This window comes from Macrotis lagotis, chromosome 7 (genome assembly GCF_037893015.1).
Source record: "Macrotis lagotis isolate mMagLag1 chromosome 7, bilby.v1.9.chrom.fasta, whole genome shotgun sequence".
NCBI lineage: Eukaryota > Metazoa > Chordata > Mammalia > Peramelemorphia > Peramelidae > Macrotis > Macrotis lagotis.
The window spans coordinates 172,893,161-172,909,459 of record NC_133664.1 but is presented as its reverse complement, the minus strand read 5'-3'; the positions used below and the strand labels follow the sequence as shown (position 1 = coordinate 172,909,459).

At 34.7% G+C, this 16,299-nt stretch overlaps 1 long non-coding RNA gene across 1 annotated transcript; it reads left to right on the top strand.

Moving 5' to 3' along the window:
- Positions 1 to 640: 640 nt before the first annotated feature.
- On the top strand, positions 641 to 14,187 carry LOC141493911 (uncharacterized). Its single transcript, XR_012470351.1, has 3 exons — positions 641 to 789; positions 12,432 to 12,533; positions 13,528 to 14,187. It is a non-coding gene; the product is annotated as an uncharacterized LOC141493911 (long non-coding RNA).
- The last annotated feature ends 2,112 nt before the right edge of the window (positions 14,188 to 16,299 follow it).

Here is a 16,299-nt window from a genome sequence, read left to right as displayed (position 1 = left end):
ATATAGAATAGTAGTGGTGATAATGGGTACCCTTGTTTCACCCCTGATCTTATTGGGAATGCCTCTAGCCTCTCCCCATTGAATATAATACTTGTTGATGGTTTCAGATAGATACTACTAATTATTTTAAGGAACATTCCATTTATTCCTATACTCTCTAGTGTTTTTAATAGGAATGGATTCTGTATTTTGCCAAAAGATTTTTCAGTATCTATTGATATGATCATATGATTTCTGATAGGTTTGTTATTGATATAATTAAGTATACTAACAGTTTTCCTAATATTGAACCAACCCTGTATTCCTGGAATAAATCCTACTTGATCATAATGTATTATCCTAGTGATAACTTGTTGTAATCATTTTGCTAAGATTTTATTTAGGATTTTTGCATCTATATTCATCAGGGAAATATGTCTATAATTTTCTTTCTGTGTTTTAATTCTTCCTGGTTTAGGTAACAGCACCATATTGGTTTCATGGAAAGAGTTAGGCAGAGTTCCATCTTTCCTATTTGAAAATTACTTCTAAAGTGAGGAGTAATGTGTTCTCTGATGTAGTACTGCTAGTTGTGGCTTTAGCTTGTTATCCTCTGCCAGATGGACATTTCCAACTCACACTCAACCTGTTCAAAACAGAATTCACTCTCTTCTCACCAAAATCTATACCATTTTCCTATTTATTTATTTTTGTCAAACCCCACCCCTCTTATCCCTGCTATCTTTCAGGTTCACAATGCTGAAGCCATCCTCAACTTTTCCCACTACATCATCTCTGCCTCATATCCAAGTAAGTTGACAAGTCGTATATATTCTACCTCCACAATATAGTTCACATCTATTCCCCTCCTTCTATTCACATAACCTCTACCCTAGTTCTAATTCTTAGTATTTCTCATCTTACTACTGCACTTCCCTCTCTAATATACTCTCCATATTGCTACCAAACTGGTGTTAGTATAACATGTTTGACTATGTTACTCCCTTGCTCAAAATGCTACCCTATTGTAACTAGAATAAAATTAAAATCGTTCTATCTGGCTTTTAAAGCTCTTTATATTCTATCTCCAATATATTTTTTCCAGAATTTCATGTTATTTCCCTTCATTTCTACAAAATTAGACAAATTACTGTTCCCTAGACATGAAATTCTATTTCCTACTTTAGGTTTTTGCATCTGAAAACCTAAATTCTTTACCTTTTCTTAATAGCATCACTAATTTTCTTTCAAACACAGTTCAAATTCTATCTCCTAAAGAGACCTTTCCTTCTTTATCTTGTTGTTCTAGTTGTTACTGTTTCCATCTTCTTTCTGGAGCAACTAGATGGTACAGAGAATAGAGCACTGGCCTTGGAGTCAGGATAGGAGTTTGAATCCAACCTCAGACACTTATCCCTTACTAGCTGTGTGACCTTGGACAAGTCACTTAACCCATCTCCCCCTGTCCTGATTCATATTTGGCTACTGGACCCAGATGACTCTGAAGGAGAAAGTGAGACTGGTGACTTAGCACAACACCCCAGTGGGACAGGTGACTTAACACAACACCCCCTCTCTCAAATCCAATTCATGTTTGTCAAGGCATCATTTCCCTGATGTTATGGTCTTCTTTGAGAATGAAGGACAAAACATCATCATCATCACCACCACCTCTTCCTTAACAAATATATAAATGTAACCCCTATCTCAAAGCCCTTTGGAATGGCACTCTCCTTATTGATGGAGATAAAGATCTTGCCCAGTATGAAGGGTGAGGTAGATTTGGAAAGAGGCAAGATATAGTGAGCCTTTGTCAGTCCCCCTTGGGAACCAATATGTTTTAGGACAATCCAAACATTTTCTTCTCTGAAACTCTAAACACTGAGTCATTTTGAGTGCTCCTGAATTCCAACTTTGAGAGAGAAGATGGAAGAGTCCTTCCCATCTCAGGTTGATGAAGAAAAAGACTCTGAAAAGGCATGAGAGAAGCTGGAAGCCAACATTATGTCCATATTCCTAACTTGCTATACTAGAGACTGGTGGGTTTCCCCTTGTGTAAGATCCAGGACTCTCTCTCGCTTGAGCTGAGTTATCATGCTTTCAGTAGGAGAGCTTCTTCACTCTATATTGAGTATATATACTCTCCTATGAATACCTTCTCTGATTTGGATAAATGGACTTCTTTACTATTCATGTTGTGTGTTTATTGTGGAACTGGTTGAATATAGAGCTTGGGATACCCTATACCCCAAGAAATGAGAAAAGCAACAAAAGTTATCTCTAACTTGATCTTATCCTTGAGACCATAACATTTAAAGGGGCTAATATGGTCCTAATTTCCTTCTTCCCTTTCTGGCAGGAGTGAAAATTTACCCTTTTTTGCCATATCTGGGTCCATCACAATACAAGGAGTTTTACTTAATCTCTATCTACATATATGTATGTGTTGCTTTTACTCTATACGATATAAACTCCTCAAGGAGAAGGGAACTGTATTTTTTATATATGTTTGAAGCGCCAGTGGATGGCACATTGTAGATTTCAATAAATGTTTGTTGAATTGAATTGTTTGATTGATTTCTATGAAACTAATATGGTGCTGTTACCTAAACCAGGAAGAGTTAAAACACAGAAAGAAAATTATAGACATATTTCCCTGATGAATATAGATGCAAAAATCCTAAATAAAATCTTAGCAAAATGATTACAACAAGTCATCACCAGGATAATACATTATGATCAAGTAGGATTTATTCCAGGAATGCAGGGTTGGTTCAATATTAGGAAAACTGTTAGTATACTCAATTATATCAACAACAAACCCATCAGAAATCATATGATCATATCAATAGATGCCAAAAAAGCTTTTGACAAAATACAGCATCCATTCCTATTAAAAACACTAGAGAGTGTAGAAATAAATGGAATGTTACTTAAAATAATTAGCAGTATCTATCTGAAACCATCAACAAGCATTATATTCAATGGGGAGAGGCTAGAGGCATTCTCAATAAGATCAGGGGTGAAACAAGGGTACCCATTATCACCACTACTATTCTATATTGTATTAGAAATGTTAGCATCAGCAATTAGAGAAGAAAAAGAAATTGAAGGAATTAGAATTGGGAAGGAAGAGGCAAAACTCTCACTCTTTGCAGATGACATGATGCTCTACCTAGAGAATCCCAAGAAATAATCCAAAAAACTACTGGAAACATTTAGCAATTTTAGCAAAGTTGCAGGTTATAAAATAAACCCTCATAAATACTCAACTTTTCTATATATGTCTAACAAGATACAGCAGGAAGAGCTAGAAAGAGAACTACCATTCAAAGTAACTTCAGACAATATAAAATGCTTGGGAGTCTATTTGCCAAGACAGACTCAGAATCTTTTTGAAAACAATTATAAAACACTTCTCACATAAATTAAATCAGATTTAAATAACTGGGCAAATATCAACTGCTCATGGATAGGTAGAGCTAATATAATAAAAATGACAATTCTGCCAAAACTGAACTATCTGTGTAGTGCCCTACCAATCAAAATTCCAAAAGATTACTTTAATGAGTTAGAAAAAATTGTAAGTAAATTCATATGGAGAAATAAAAAGTCAAGAATTGCCAGGAGCTTAATGAAAAAAAAGTGCAAAAGAAGGTGGCTTAGCACTACCTGATCTAAAATTATATTATAAAGCATCAGTCATGAAAACTGTTTGGTATTGGCTAAGAAATAGAGTGGTGGACCAGTGGAATAGACCAGGTGTAAAAGCAGGAGATGATTACAGTAATCTGCTGTTTGATAAACCCAAAGAGTCCGGCCACTGGGATAAAAACTCCCTCTTTGATAAAAACTGCTGGGACAATTGGAAGTTAGTATGGAAGAAACTTAGATTAGACCAACACCTCACACCCTTTACCAAGATAAGATCCAAATGGTTACAGGACTTAGACATAAATAAACAATACTATAAGCAAATTAGAAGATCAAGGATTAGTTTACCTGTCAGATCTATGGAAAGGGGAGCAGTTTATGACTAAGGAAGAGTTGGAGAACATCACCAAAAACCAATTAGATGATTTCAATTACATTAAATTAAAAAGCTTTTGCACAGATAAAACCAATGTAACGAAGATCAAAGGAAATGTAGTAAATTGGGAAACAGTCTTTACAACTAATGATTCTGGCAAAGGACTCATTTCTAAAATATACAGAGAACTGAGTAATATTTTTAAAACAAAAACGTCATTCTCCAATTGACAAATGGTCAAAGGATATGTAAAGGCAATTTACAGATGAGATCAAAGCAATCCATAGCCATATGAAAAAATGCTCTAAATCATTAATTATTAGAGAAATGCAAATTAAAGCTTCTCTGAGGTACCACCTCACACCTCTCATATTGGCCAATATGACCAGGAAGGATAATGATCATTGTTGGAAGGGTTGTGGGAAATCTGGGACACTATTACACTGTTGGTGGAGCTGTGAACTCATCCAACCCTTCTGGAGAGCTATTTGGAACTATGCCCAAAGGGCAACAAAGATGTGCATACCCTTTGACCCAGCAATACCACTACTGGGTCTATACCCTGAAGAGATGAGGAAAATGGGTAAAAATATTATTTGTACAAAAATATTTATAGCAGCCCTGTTTGTGGTGGCGAAGAATTGGAAATCAAGTAAATGTCCTTCAATTGGGGAATGGCAAAGCAAACTGTGGTATATGTATGTCATGGAACATTATTGTTCTATTAGAAACCAGGAGGGATGGGATTTCAGGGAAGCCTGGAGGGATTTGCATGAACTGATGCTGAGTGAGATGAGTAGAACCAAAAAAACACTGCACACCTTAACAGCAACATGGGAGTGATGTTCAACCTTGCAGGTCTCGCTCATTCCATCAGTGCAACAATCAGGAACAATTTTGGGCTGGCTGCAAAGGAGAGTGCCATCTGTATCCAAATAAGGAGCTGTGGAGTTTGAACAAAGTTCAAGGACTATTCCCTTTAATTTAGAAAAAAACCCAAATATCTTATTGTCTGATCTTGTCACCTCTTAGACTTCTCTTTTTTAAGGATATGATTCTCTCTCATCACACCCAATTTGGATCAAAGTGCAACATGGAAACAAAGTAAAGACTGACAGAGTGCTTTATGTGTGTGGGGGGGGGGGGGGAAGCAAGATGGGGGGAAAATTGTAAAACTCAAATAATATCTTTAATAAAAATTAATTTAAAAAACTGACCAACACATTAGGTATGTCTATAAATGTACATCTGTTTGGGAATTTCTAGTCCATCACCTCTCTGCCATGAAGAAGGAAGCATGCTTTATCATTAAGTCTTCTCAAGGCATTTTGCAATTCACTAAAACTTTCAAATTTTTTTCAGATAGTTTGTCATCTAAGTCATGTCTCCTTCGTCTTGAACTTGTGAAGTTGATTTTTTAAAACCTAAATATAGCAGTTTTCATTTTTCCAATGAAATTCAGCCCATTTTTTCTAGACTTGTTGAGATATTTTTGGATTCTGGCTATGTCATCCTGTATGTTAACTAACCCTCCCTGATTTGTGTTATTTACAAATTTGAAAAACATGCCTTCAAGACATTGATAGAAATGGCACAAAGTTAAGGGTAGAAACAAGGTTACTCTATAAGAAACCTTCTTCCAAATTGAAATGAACCCATTAGCTTAGGATCTCATCACTTAATAAACTCCAGGTCATTTACCTGTACTATTGTCTAGTTCACATCTCTCTAATTCACTATTCAAGTTCAAGAGAATTTGTCAAATGCTTCACTGAAATCTAGATATACAATATTTGCAGTTTGTTCCTTATCTACCAGAAGAAATGAGATGAGTCTGGGTATGACTCAGTCTTGATGAAGTCATACTGGATTCTATTGATCACTGCTTTCTTTGCCATATATTATTAGACATCTATTTAATTATATGTTCTGGAATTTTACCAGGAATAAAAGTCAAAGTCTCTATCTTATAGTTTGTAAAATATACTTTGTAGATTTCAGAGAACTAAGGTTTTATAGTGATAATAAGAAAACAGAATGATACTATATGAGGAAGAGATATTGTTTGGATTGTATCATGATTTCTTTTCTTTTTTCTTTATCCAGATAACAGTAAAACAATTTTTTTTTATTTAGTAAAACAAAAAAATTTTCTGCCTAGAGGTAGCAATACTTACACTGTTTACCAATGGTCTTTGAACTTTTGAACAAATTCACCAATATAAGATAAAGCTAAAAAATGTAAATTGCAGGGAGAAGAAGAAACATGAATTGGGATTGCATATAAAATATTTTGTTGCTTCGTAGAATCTGTTATCTCATTAGTGTGGATAACCCTGAGCTGGTACTGCTACTTATCCATCCATGCTTTCTCATATTATATAATTCTTGTGCTAACATAAGCCCTTCATAGGCTAAATGAAGGCCTTCTTCTGAATCTTTTATTATTTGATAGATATCATTGTGACACTTGGGCTTTCTATCTGCTATAGCTTGCTTTTTCTATATATTTAATTCTTTTCTTCAGATCATATATGTCATGGATGGTGTTTTATGGTCAAGTCATTGTTGGTAATATGTTACAACCTCCATAAAACTACCATACATCTTTCTTTCTATTACACTTTGAATCACCAGAGAAGTAACAGTGACATAAAACCTATCATATTTTCTAGCTAGGGAATTAAAGTTGAAGTGTTCCATACTTCCTTTTACATGCTTAAAGTCTTTGACCTTGAAGTGGAATATCACTGAAAAGTACTGTCAAAAATAACAAAAAAATCATATGATTATCTTAACTGATGCATAAAAAAACTTTTGACAAAATATAACACTAAATACAAAAAAAAAACCAGTATAAAACGTAGGAATAATTCCTTAAAGTGATAAGTAGTATTTAATTTAATTTTTATTTATTTAAGGCAGTGGGGTTAAGTGACTTGCCCAAGGCCACACAGCTAGGCAAGTATTATGTGTCTGAAACCTGATTTGAATTCAGGTCCTGCTAACTCCAGGGCTGGTGCTCTATGCACTGTGCCACCTAGCTGCCCTGATAAGTAGTATCTATCTAAAACCAATATCAAGCATAAACTGTAATGTAGATAGGTTAGAAGTCTTACAGGAGAGAGGCAAGGATGTTCATTACTGCCATTATTATTCAATATTTTATTAGAAATTCTAGCAATAGCAATAAGACAAGAAAAAGAAATTTATGTACTAAAAATGATGAAAGAGGAAACAAAACCATTACTCTTGTAGATGATGTGATACAGAGGGGATCCTAGAGAATCAACTAAAATGAATTGAAATGATTAATACAACTTTATTAAAGATATAGGATATAAATAAACCCATATAAATCTTTTTTTCCCAAGGCAACAGGGTCACACAGCTAGGTAATTATTAATTGTCTGGGGTCAGATTTGAACTCAGGTCCTCCTGACTCAAGGGCTGGTGCTCTATCCACTGCAGCACCTAGCTGCCCCATAAACCCATATAAATCACCAGCGTGTCTATATATTACCAACAAAGTCTAGCAAGAAGAGATAAAAAGAAAAATTACATTAAAAAACACAAACAAGACAAAATACTTGGGAGACTACCTATCCAGACAAACCAAGAAGCTATATGAACACAGTTACGCAATACTTTTCACAAAAAATAAAAACATATTAACAACTAGGGAAATATTAATTACTCATAGGCAAGCCAAGTCAATATAATAAAATTACATTTCTGCCCAATTTGATTTAGTTAGTACTATACCAATCAAACTATCAAAAATATTTTATGGAGTTAGAAAAAATAATAACAAAATTCATCAGAGAGAACAAAAGGCAACATCAAGGCAATCAATGAAAAAAAGATAAAGGAAGGTAGTAGAGCAGTAACACATTTCAAACTGTATTGCAAAATAGCAATCTTCAAAACAACCTTATATTGGCTAAGAAATAGAATGGTGGACCAGTGGAATAGATCAGGTACATACTACATAGTAGTAAATGACTTTTGTAATATAGCATTTGATAAACTTAAAGACCCAAGCTTTGGGAAAAAGAAATCATCATCTACCAAAGATTACTGTTTGAGAAAAACTAGGTACAGACTAATACTTCATATGAAGATATGGCATATATATGAAGATGAGGTAAATATGTGAAGATAAGGTAAAAAAAGGGTAAATTCTTTAGACATAAAGGATGATATCATAAGCAAATAAGGGAGCATGGAAATTTTCACCTGATAGATTTATGGATAAGGAATGAATTTATAAGCAAATGAGAGGAAGAGAGGATCATGGAAAGTAAAATGTACCATTCTGGTTACATGAAATTAAAAAGGTTTTGCACAAATAAGACCAATGCAGCCAAGATTATAGAGAAAGCCAAAAACTAGGAAAAATGTTTACAATGTTTCTCAAATATATAAAAAATGGAGTCAACTTTATAAGAATATGAGTTATTCCCCAAATGATAAATGATCAAAGGATATGAAATCACTTTTGATTACAGAAATGCAAATTAAAGCAATTCTTTGATAACACCTCATATTTTTCAGATTGATTTACAATATAGGAAAGGTAAATGACAAATGCTAGAAGAAAAATATTAAAATAGGTTCACTGATGCATTGTTGGTAGAGTGTGAAGTGGTCCAATCATTCTAGAGAACAATTTGGAATTATACCTAAAGGACCATTTGAGGGAGAGAGAGAGAGAGAGACACTGAGGTCTCCCATTATTAATGTTTTTCTATGTCTCCTTGTAATTCACTCAGTTTTCCTCTAGGAATCTGGATGCTATACCACTAGGTGCATGCATATTTAGTAACAATATAGCTTCATTACCAATGGTGCCTTTTAACAAGATATAGTTTCCTTCCTTATCCCTTTTAATGAGATTGATTTTTGCTTTTACTTTATCTGAGATCAGGATCTCTTTTTCTGATCCCTTATTTTTTTACTTTGGTTGAGGCATATTATATTTTGCTTCATCTTTTACCTTTACCCCATGTGTATTTCTCTGCTTCAAATGGCTTTTTTGTAAACAACATATTGTAGGATTCTGGCTTTTAATCCATTCTGCTATCTGTTTCCTTTTTATGGGACAGTTTATGGGACAGTTTTCTATAGTGAGTGTTGTTCTTGCTTTCTTGCTCAATTTTGTTTTAGCTTTCCTCCTGCGGTACAGGAAGTACAAATCCAAGCTTTTTTTTTTTTTTTCTGGGGCTGGGGTCTGATCCCTGGCTTGTTGTTGGCCAAGATGTTGCCTGCCTATGCAATCCAGACCTTGCCTTTGCAGAGATTTGTTCCTTCTTTATGTCCAGATTCTGACTTAATAGTGGTCTGTTCTTGAACCAGTCCTGGATTTTGCCCTGATGTTCCCAAGGTTCAGACTTTCTTTGGGGTTGGGAATCCCGCCAGCTTGCTATCTAACTGCCAGGACCTCTACTGTTGTCAAACTGTAAGAATCTGGATTTCACTGTGGCTTTCCCTGCTCTCCCTTCTCGACTTTACTTTCCCCCTTTCCCCCAAAGAGACAGACTTCACTGATCCTCCACAATGTCTACCATTGAAGACTTCTTTGAATCTTCTCTTTTTCTTGTTGGAATCTGTAGCTTGAATATCAGAATAGAGGCTTCATTTATTTTTGGTAAGGAAAAGCTCTGAGAGCATGTTAGCTTCATGCTGCCATCTTGGCTTCCCCCCCACCCCAGAAGTCCACTTAGAGAAGTTAAGTGATTTATCTAAGGTAATATAAGAAAATAAATGTCTGAGGTGAGATTTGAACACTTGGCTTCTTGACTTCAAATCCAATATCCTATTCACTACTCTGCATTGCACAGCTAAGTAAGTATTAAGTGTCTGAAATCAGATTTGAACTTGGGTTCTCTTGACTCCAGGACTGGTGTTCTATCCACTGCGCCACCTAGCTGTCCCTCCTGCATATGTTTTTTAACATGCTGGTGTAGTGCTAATAGGCTTTAACTTAGAGTTCCTATTAATGAGCTTTTACTTCAGAGAGGTAATGATTACAATAAAGTATCCATAGGAACAAAATATTCATAGCAGCCTTATTTTTAAACTTTATTTTCATTCTGAATTTAATAATATCAATTAAAAGGAGCACTTTTCACAACATTTAAAAGTTGAAAGTAGAGAATTGTACATGAAATTGCAAGTTTTTATAAACTACTCATTTTTCCTGTATATCAACCATGTAACTTTCAAAGTTGTCCTGTTTGTTTTATTCTAGTCTCCCTTCAAAACACCATTATGTAATTATTAAAACAAACAAAATATAAACTTGATGATTGGAGGTTGCCTGGCCAAATAGTGATATATAAATGTAATGAAATATTTTTGACATAGAATTTAACCTGAATATTGCCGCTTAGGTGAGAAATTTGATTCTATTGAGCTTTTCTTTGGAATATAAAAGGATAGAGGAAGTCTTGAGACCCCTGATCAACATTTCATATTGCTGAGAAAATAACCAAAAAAGACCTACCTTAATCTCAGAATAATAGAGTGTGGACAGTTATATGGTACATGATTGAATTTATCAAGCACTCCAGTCATAGAATAAAATGCTACTCTGAAATCTTGGTGTCCTTGTAAAAAACACAAGGAGAAACTATGTCATCCTAGAAAGATGAATCTAAAACAAAACTTCGAAAAAAGTCAAGATCCTATAAAGATCATGCATCTCAAGCACTTGTTTTTCATAAGGTTATTAGTAAGACTACTAATTAAATGGAATAGAGGAGAATCAAGAAACCCATTTCCATGAAGACTGTCTACCAGACAGAGACCTGAAGATGAAGACCATATGGGACTTGATCATGGTCAAGATTCTGAAGAAGAAAAAGAAATTGAAACTTTTATGGAAGAAGATTGTGAGAACTACCTTGATCTTTAGGAAAGCTTTTTCCTGGTGGAAGACTGTCACTTTATTTGGAGACAGCCCCCTTTCTTCTTGGTTCTCCTTTGTAGGAGGTCACTTGTAGCATTAATAACAACATTTAATTACATAGAGGCAGTAGATAGTTCCAATTGCCCTTATTTATACACAGACAAAGAATTTAGTCTTTGGCCACTGTACCCAAAGACAGCTTTTCTTTCACAGAAAATAGTCAGTATTCAGAAATGACCCCAACTAACAGCATAAAGAATTTGACTATATGACTAAAGACTAGCTAACATAGGTTCCTCCAGGAATAATGAGCAAGGATGTCATCTGTATAGCATATAGGTTTTTATATGGTATAGAGTATGCTCAGGGAAGTCTAGGACTTCTGGTGTGAGGGCTGTTAAATCCTTTTCAGGGATATTTTTCCACCTCTGGTTTCTAGCTTATTCACCTAACTCTCAACTGTTATTCTTAGAAGTTGGTGGCCACACAGTGGCCACACCCAGACAAACCATTTCAGCATATGGGCTAACCAAGTTGAGAGTAACCAAGGGGTTACTCTTAAACTTTTCAGTGAATTAATGAGGTGTCTAACTCAAGCACATGAACACTTTCCTGGTGGAATGGACAATTTGTTCCGAGAACCATAAAGGCAGCTGAAGCAGATATGTAGAGTGCGAAGAATGTGATCAGACATCAAAGACACTAAGGTCATCCATTGCATCTCAAGCCATCACTAGTCATCTTGATTTTTTTCTTGCTACTGGACTTCAAGGACTCTGGGAGAAAGATTTAGGGCAACAATTTCATGCAACTGCCTCACTTAAATCCAATTTATGTTCGAATCAAAAGACATTGCTCATACTATTTCATGATTTTTGCCTATCTCAAAGTCCTGTGGTGATAGGCAAGTGAAGAATGAATGCCTTAAGAGCTTTAATCACAACACTGCACATTTCTAGTACCACAGTCTGGTCTTCTAACTGGACTCAAGTAGCAATAGGATTTAGAAGTTTCCTAGATGTCTGAGCAGTCTTTTTTTTTCCAGAACTATACTTCTTGCCTCCTGGTATGAGGAAGGATCTTGAAAAGGTGCCCTAAAAATTGTCTGCTCGACCCAACTTTGGCCTACTTATTGTGACAGGGATCCTATCTTGTAGTTGAAACAAAAAAAGTCCAAAAACTTCTGCAAAGATCATTTCACTTACTATCAGTACATGGAATATGTGCATGCTCATAAAGAACAAAAAATCCAGTAGATCTGAAAGATGAATAGCTCTTGTTATGAGCAAACTCAGCAGGTATCACATCCAAATAGCAGTTCTTAGGGAAATAAGGCTGGCAATAAAGTCAGCTTACTGAAGTTGGAGTTTTTCTGGAGTGACCACAGTAAAGGGAAGCACCATGAAGCTGGTGTAGATTTTGCAATCAAAACTACTCTAGCCAACAAACTTATGCCTGCTAAAAGAGTGAATGACAGTTCACTCATAACAATACAATTGTCACTTGCAGGAAAATTCCTGTCCTCCCATCATGACAAATCCTAATGAAGTCAAAGAAAAATTAATTGAAAACCTGGAGACCTTCATCATCAATGTGCCAAAAGAGGATCAGGTGAGTGACTTTAATATAAGCATAGGCACCAGACATGGCATTCCTCCTTGGGAGGAATGGAGTTGGAAATAGCAACCGCAAAGGTTACTTATTAATGAAGATTTGTGCATCATATGATCTTCTCATTACCAACATTTACCTAAATGCAATAAAACAGCAGAGAGATGATGCCTGAAAATTCCAGAACTGGCAGGAGCATAACAGAGGTCTCTATACAATGATCAAAAAATCTTTGATATTTGCAAGTTGTAAGGACTTGTGGAAAATTCTGGCAAAATTTGATTGCCCAGAAAAGTTAATCTATTTTGTTCATCCATTTCATGATGACATGCTTGCATAGATTCTGGATCACTAATGAAGCTCCCATGCTTTCCCAGTCACCAGAGGAGTGAAGTAGAACTCTTATGCTTTTTAGACTGATGTTTTCAGCAATGTTTCTAGATGCCTTCAATTAAGACAAAAATGGCATCAAAGTCAGTTCCTACATTGAAAGTAAAATATTTAACTTGATAAGGCCAAGACTAAAGTGGAAGGAGAATTGGTGTGGGACTTTTTGTTCACGGACAATTGTGCACTCAATGCAGCCTCTGAGGCTGAGATGCCACAGATTCTCTGCAGTTTATGCTAAATTTGAACTATCATTTAACACCAAAATAACATAGTTTCTCACCAGCCAGCACCCCACCAACATCTGTTACAGAAAATGGAGAAATGATAAATTCTATGGATAGGTTCACTTATCTTGGCAGTATACCTTCCAGAGAGGTATACATAGATGATGAGGATTGACACATGCATTGCCAGAGCTAGTTTAGTAATGGGGAAATCTCTGAAGGAAAGTGTAGGAGAGAACAGGTATTAGACTGCTCACCAAACTGAGAAAGTTTTCAGAGCCATCGAGCTGACCTCATTGCTGTATGTCTATGAAAACTCAACAGTATATTTATTAGTGCCATGCCAGGAAACTGAATTGCTTCTATTTCAATTGTCTTAGGAAGATTCTGAAGATCACCTGCAAAAATAAGATACTGGAGACTGAGATCCTTTCTATCGACTTGACATCTATTGAGAGATGCCTAGGTGGTGCAGTGGATAGATCATCAGCCCCGGAGTCAGGAGGACTTGAGTTCAAATCCAGTCTCAGATACGTAATAATTACCTTGGGCAAATCACTTAAACCCATTGCTTTGAAAAAACAAACAAAAAAAACTGTCTATTGAGATAATCATATGATTTCTGTTTGTTTTGCTATTGATATGGTCAATTATCTGATTGTTTTCCTAATATTGAACCATCCCTGCATTCCTGGTATAAATCCCATAAAGTCATAATGTATTATAGTACAAAATAATAGTATTATTATCCATAATGATAATTGTAAAATCTGTTGGTTAATATTTTATTTATCAATTTTACATTGTGATTCTTTAGGGAAATTGGTCTATAATTTTCTTTCTCAATGTTGACTCTTTATGGATAAGTATTAGCACCTTATTTGTGTTATAGAAGGAATTTGCCAAGGGACTCCATCTATTTTTACAAATAGTTTATAAAAAATTGAAATTAATTGTTCTTTAAATATTTAGTAGAACTCACTTGAAAATTCATCTGGCCATGGAGATTTTTTTCTTAAGGAGTTCATTGATGGCTTGTTTGATTTCTTTTTTCTGAAATGAAGTTATTAAAGAATTTTTATTTCCTTTTTTGTTAATTTGGGCAGTTTATAATTTTGTACATTTTCATCCATTTCACTTAAGATTGTCAGATTTATTGGTAGAATTCAGCAAAATTGTGCTGAATTATTGCTTTATTTTCTTCTTTTTTTGTTGGTGAATTCACCTTTTTCAGCTTTAATCTTGTTAATTTGGTTTTCATCTTCCTTTTTTTAAAATAAAATTAATTAAAATGTATCTATTTTGGTTATTTTTCCTTAAAAACAACTCATAGTTTTATTTACTACTTCAATAGTTTTCTTACTTTCAATTTCATTAATCTCTCTTGATTTTTCAGGATTTCTAATTTGGCATTTAATTGGGGATTTTTAAGGTGTTCTTTTTCTATCCTTTTAAGATGTAAGCCCAATTCATTGAGTTCTTCTTTGTCTATTCTATTCATCTGAGCATATAAAGATATACAATTTCTCTACCATTGTTTTGGCTGTATTTCATAAGTTTTGGTATATTGCCTTATTATTGTCATTCTCTTGGATGAAATTAACCGATTGCTTCTATAATTTATTGTTTGATCCATTCATTCTTTAGAATTAGGTTATTTAGTTTCAAATTAATTTTTAGTCTAACTTTCCATGACCCCTCATTACATGTAATTTTTATTGTATGATGATCTGAAATTTATTTACTATTTCTGCCTGTCTGCATCTTATCTGTATCTGTATTCATTTCTATTCCCATTAAATTTTCTCCAGAGGTCTGTCATATCTAGCTTTTCTAAAATTGTGTTTCAGACTTCTTTATTGTTTATTTTCTGGTAAGATTTATCTTAATTTTGAGAGAGAGACGTTGATAGTATGGTTTTGCTGTCTATTTCTTATAATTTCTTATAATTCACTTAACTTCTCCTCTAAGAATTTGAATGCTATACCATTTTTGCATATATGGTTAATTTTGATAGTAATCTTTGTATATGGTTCCTTTAGCAAAATATAGTTTTCTTCATTATCTCTTTAAATTAATTTTTATTTATTTATTTATTTTTGCTTTAAGATCAGATTTGCCACCCCTGTTTTTTTTTTTACTTCGGCTGACGAATAGTAGATTTTACTCCAGTCTTTTACCTTTACACTGTGTGTATCTCTCTGTTTCAAATGTACAAATGTATTTCTTGTAAACAACATATTGTAGGATTCTGATTTTTAAACTACTCTGCTATCCACTTCTGTTTTATGGGAGAGTTCATCCCATTTGAATTCACAATTATCATTACTAACTGTGTATTTCCTTCCACCCTATTTTTCTCAATTTATATATTTTTCTCTCCTTATCTCTCCTCACCAGTACTTTAGACTATCACCTCTGTTGAGTTGCCCTCCCTTCTATCGATCCCCCCCTTCCCCTTTCCCTTCTTACTTTTGTTCTCCCTTCTATTAGCTTCTCTTCCCTTTTCTTTCCCTTTCTTACTTCCCCTGTAGGGTAAGAAATTTCTAAACCGAATTGGGAGTGTATGTTATTCCTTCATTGAACCAAATCCATTGAGAGTAAGATTCAATAGTGCTAGGGGTGGCTAGGTGGCGTAGTGGATAAAGCATCGACCTAGGAGTCAGGAGTACCTGGGTTCAAATCCGGTCTCAGACACTTAATAATTACCTAGCTGTGTGGCCTTGGGCAAACCACTTAACCTCATTTGCCTTGCAAAAAGCTAAAAAAAAAGATTCAATAGTGCTGACTCCCCTCCCTTCTTTCTCTCTACTATAACAGGTCCTATGTGCTTCTTCATGGGATATGATTTACCCTATTCTTTTTTGAGTACAATCCTTTGTTCCTGCCTTGTTTTTTTAGTATCATCACATCGCAACCTCTCAGTTTACTCCTAACTGTCTTAATGAAAATATAATTCTCAGGAGTTATCTTCCTGTGTAGGGAGATAAACAGTTTAATCATATTGAATAGTACATTTTTTCTTTTCTGTTTTTATGCATCTCTTAAATCTTATACTAGAAGATTAAATTTTCTTTCAGCTCTGATCTTTTTATTGAAAATGTTTAAAGTTCCCTATTTCATTGAATATTCCTCTTTCCCCCTGAATGATT